This window comes from Chrysochloris asiatica, unplaced genomic scaffold (genome assembly GCF_000296735.1).
Source record: "Chrysochloris asiatica unplaced genomic scaffold, ChrAsi1.0 scaffold00026, whole genome shotgun sequence".
In the NCBI taxonomy this organism is placed as follows: domain Eukaryota; kingdom Metazoa; phylum Chordata; class Mammalia; order Afrosoricida; family Chrysochloridae; genus Chrysochloris; species Chrysochloris asiatica.
The window spans coordinates 18,143,090-18,147,837 of record NW_006408544.1 but is presented as its reverse complement, the minus strand read 5'-3'; the positions used below and the strand labels follow the sequence as shown (position 1 = coordinate 18,147,837).

The 4,748-nt window shown below is 39.2% G+C and overlaps 1 protein-coding gene across 1 annotated transcript in view; it reads right to left on the bottom strand.

Annotated features, from left to right (window-relative positions):
- Positions 1-4,748, bottom strand: part of SCP2 (sterol carrier protein 2) — a 149,290-nt gene that overhangs the window by 30,042 nt on the left and 114,500 nt on the right. The gene's annotated exons all lie outside the window — the stretch shown is intronic.

Genomic DNA, 4,748 nt, shown 5'->3' with positions numbered 1-4,748 from the left:
ATAGGATGAATGTAAAGCTAATGTTCTCCCGTGTAAACTATCACATAATTCACAACAAAACATTAAAAAAAAGATTATGTAATTATTCCCTGTTCTGAAACTCCCTCATATGTATATTTTACAGTGGACAATATATGTGTCCACTATAAAATGAAGTTGGATCCTCTCGTTTGAAAGACATTGTCTTTCAAGTCACTAATACTTGCAGGGGGTCCTAGTCTGGCACTGTGGGATACAGCACTGGACCACAAGATCAATTTGAAACGCAAGATGGGCGGTTCAAATTCACCAGCTGCTTCTTGGAAACCCTATATACAGAATCGCTATGAGTTGGAACTGACTCCACGGCACTTAGCAACTACTTAACAATACGTGCAGAGCAACTGGTAATACATTTTTTTTGGCCAAGTTCTGGTCCATTTATTCTAGTTTATTCTGTTAAAAAAATATATGTATCAAAAGTTTAGAGACTATCTATGAAGGCAACGTACATGTGTGTATGTGTACACAATCATACACATGTATACATATATTATTGTTGTTGTTAAGTGCCATCAAGGTGGTTCCAACCCACAGCCACCCAGCAGAGTTTCCAAGGAGGGGCTGGTGAGCCTGAACCACCGACCTTGTGGTTCAAACTGACTTTGCAGTGTAGCGCATTAACCCACAATGCTACACCAGCATATATACAGTCATATCATAAATAATCTCTAAATGTCATCATTTATTTTCTTTTTTACAGAATAAGCTATAATAAATGGAGCAAAACTCAGCAGAAGCAACTGTACTATGGGTTGCTTTGCTAGTAAGCATTGACTCAGTCCCGATTTAGCGTGGCTCTGTTAAGGTTTCTAAGAAGTGACTGGTGGGTTTGAAACACCAACCTTGTTAGCATTCCATGGCTTATGTTACAACACCACATTATTTTTTTTTTTTTTCCAGTGAGACTTTTTAATTGCAAAAACATGCATATAAAATATCTAAAGCTATGAAGTCAACTCCTATTCAATTACCAACAGATTAAGAAAGAAAGCATTTACCAGCACTCCATTAACCCCTCTCCCCATCCCCATCTGATGTGTCTCCCAGTGGTAACCATTGTCCTGATGTCTTAGGATCAGAAGTCCATTGTTATTATTCAAAAGGGAAAACACCAGCAAGTTCAAGATCAGAACGGAAATGTTCTGAAATGAAAGTTAGAGCTCCAGACAAGAAAGGTGAGCAAATCAGGAAACTGAGGCAAAAGTATAGCCCTGAAAACAGGGGTTCATCGGGGAGGAAGACTGCTGTTGCAGGAAATGAACACCACATAATCTTCGTTGTTAAAGTCCATCAAGTTAGTTCCAGCTCATAGTGACCCTGTAGGGTTTCCGAGGAGCGGCTGGTGGGTTTGAAACACTGACCTTGCCGTTAATAGTCCAGCGGCTTATCCTACGAAGTCACACCAAGACTCACATTAGAAGCATGGAAAACATGCTCTTTTTTTTAAGTTGAGAGAGTCCAACTTAATTTTACAGTGGAAGTATAATGAAAAAAAAAAATGCTTTAAACAGTATTTTCCTATTACACTGGCAAAGATTTCAAAAAACACACCAAATAACCAGCCAGCCCAATACTGGGGAAGGTGTGAGAATAGCTACTCTCATGAATCATTTGTAAATGAGTGTTCTCTTTTGATTAAATGAGAGTAAGTCATATATGAGGTGGGCCGTTCAACAATGTGTATCAAAATGCCAAATGTGCTCACCCTACCACCTAACAGCTTCCTCCTTTAATTATTTATGCTAAGGTGCTCATGGCATGAGTACTCAAAATGAGTACAAAGGGAAAATTATTACAACATTGTTTTACTTGCAATATTTAAATACACTGATGTTTCATCATGGGAAACTGGTTAAATAAACTATGCTACAAACATACATATGTGGACATGGCACATGTTTATATTTATAAGCACTGGACATGCTATTAAGAGATAAAAGGTAGGAAACAGCAGGTAGACTCCTGGAGGTGCATTCCCACCACTCCTGGGTCAGTGTTGCCCATTGGAGTTGCTAGCCCTGGACCTTCTCTACCTCATCAAGGGTGTTTATCACTACAAAAGTCCTAGAAACACAGCATCCCCTGGCAAGACATATTAGTCACATCAATTGCCTAGCTCCCTTCTCCATGCAATCATCGTAGATGCTAAGAAGACCTTTGCTCTCAATACAGGAGTCATGAGATGTGCGGTGTTTGTCTTGCACATGGTGGCTCTAGCAGCAAAATATACAGCTTTCTTTACTTCAGCCCACTCTGATCGCCTCAACTGACGGTAATTTAAGTTTGTGATTGTGGCTATAACTAAGTGTACTAGGGCCTCAAAAGTAAAAGCAATTTACAATTTGATGAACTTGACCTGTACTTATGGATGTACCAACTGAGAGTGAAGGCATTTTCACATCAAGGATCAAATCTATCCCCTCTGGACACAAGGTTGATAGGGATGGGCAACTTAGACACTGACTACCTAAAATGGGGGTAGAGGGGCTATAAAGACACAAAGTGACTGGCTTACAAGGTTTCAAGAGGGTGTTTAGTTTCAGAGTATGCAGGGGAAAGTAGAATCCCCAATGAATAGTTTTCATCTTGTCTAGATGGGTCTGGTAAAAAGAGAGGGGGATAAGATTCTTATGATTCAGTAGTGAGTAACTGTTATCATAACTAATTGCAATTGTCACAACTATAAAGGTAGAAGTTTTGTAACATAAAGCAGGGAGCAGTTAACCTTACATTCCAGGAACAGAGGACCCTGGGACCATCAAGGGTGAAAAGCATGAGTGGAATGTGGGATCCTTTTCAGAGAAGAAGCAACACCAGAGGTAGAGGCAGAGATGAGGACATGGAGAGAGAGAGCAGCTGAGGACTCTAGACTCATGGAAAGAGAAAGGCTGTGGGCTGGCGGCCAGGAGGCAGGCTTTCAGAGTGTGCCTTTGGTTGTTTAAATGAGCATATATTCCTGAGTGTTTTTGTGTACATCAAAAAAACAGAAACAAAATAAAAACAGAGGGAATGGAAGCAAATAACTATTGAATGGTGATGCATAGAGGGGACTGTAATCACTGCAATGATACAAAATACGATTGGATGAGTGCAAAACTGATGTTCCCCCATGTAAACTATCACTCAATGCATAATAAAGGCTTAAAAAAATAAATAAAAGCAATAATGAAATACTAAAATGCCACTAAGTTTACAACAATGAAGTAAATATGTCATTCTGACTGAGAAGTAACTTTCTTTAAGGAGAAAGAGTTACTGCCCGGCTACCTTGTCATTGTTATGTGCCATGGAGCTGCTTCCAAGTCATAGCTACCCTGCACAAGGTTTCCAAAGAGCAGCTAGTGGGTGTGAAGCACTAACTTTGCAGACAGCAGTCCAGTGCTTATCCTACAGTGCCACCCCAGGTTGCCTTACTAGGAATATGTATCAAAAACTAATTTTTATACCTAAAGTAGATCCGCATATGTATAATCCTAGTTATGTAAAACTGTGTGTCTATACAGAGAGAGAGAGATGTGTGAAAGAAATTAACCACTGTTAACATTGTAGTCTACACTGAGTAGCAGAATTTCAGATTTTTTTTTAATGTTTCTGCATAGTTTAGATTTTTAAAAATTAGCACTTTTTTAAAACAAAAAAAGAGCAAATAAAAAGCTACTTAGAAAAAAAATAAAGCACAAAAGATTTCTTTTTAAAAAGAATTTTGATACCAGGTGCTTTGCTGTTAAAGTGCCATTGAGCTGGTTCCGACTCATAGTGACCCTGTATGGGGTTTCTGAGGAGCAGCTGGTAGGTTTGAACCACTGACCCTGTGGTTCGCAGTCAAGTGTTGACCCTACAGCGCCACACCAGAAGTCCTCCTTTGAATAAATCGAAGTAAGAGCTTTTTAATTCAGAAGGAAATGATAGAAAATATATCAGAATATCTTCACATATTATCTTGTTGCTGAATTGGTTCTGACTCATAGTGACCCTCTGCTCTCTCTTTTCTTTGAGGTAATTGTATTCTTTACTATTTTTCTGCTTGCTTATCATCACTCTTCTCCACTAGCACAAAAGCTTTATGAGGAGATGCCTCCTGGCTTACCTATCAGGGTGCTTCAAAAAGTACGTAGAGAAATGTCTTAATCTCTCCATTCCATTTTAGATTACATATTATCTAGTGCTGGTATAACAGAAATATCACAAGGGGAAGGTTTGAACAAATGGAAATTAATTTGAATTTGAGGCTTAGAAATCCAAATTCAGGGTGCCAGCTTTCTTTCCCCGAATTCTGGAAGGTTTTCTCTCTCTTTTCAGCTCTGGAGGAGGGTCCTTATTTCTCTTTATCTTCTGTTCCTGAACACTATTCATGTGGCTTGGCATCTCCCTTCCCCTATCTCTGCTCACTTGCTTGTTTAATCTCATATCTCAACAGACATAGATTCAAGATACATCCTACATTAATACTATCTCATTAACATCACAAAAACCTATCCCCAAATGTGATTATAGCCCCAGGTACAGGTTATAATTTGCAACATGCATTTTTGGGGGGACACAATTCAATCTTTGGGGGACACATATTAATCTTGTTTTCAATTTAGTATCTCCCTGTCAAAGGAGCTCTGGTAGTATAGTGGTTACGAGTTGGGCTGCTAACCTCAAGGTCAGTAGTTTGAAACTACCAGCTATTCCATGGGAGAAAGATAAGGCTTTCTGCTCCC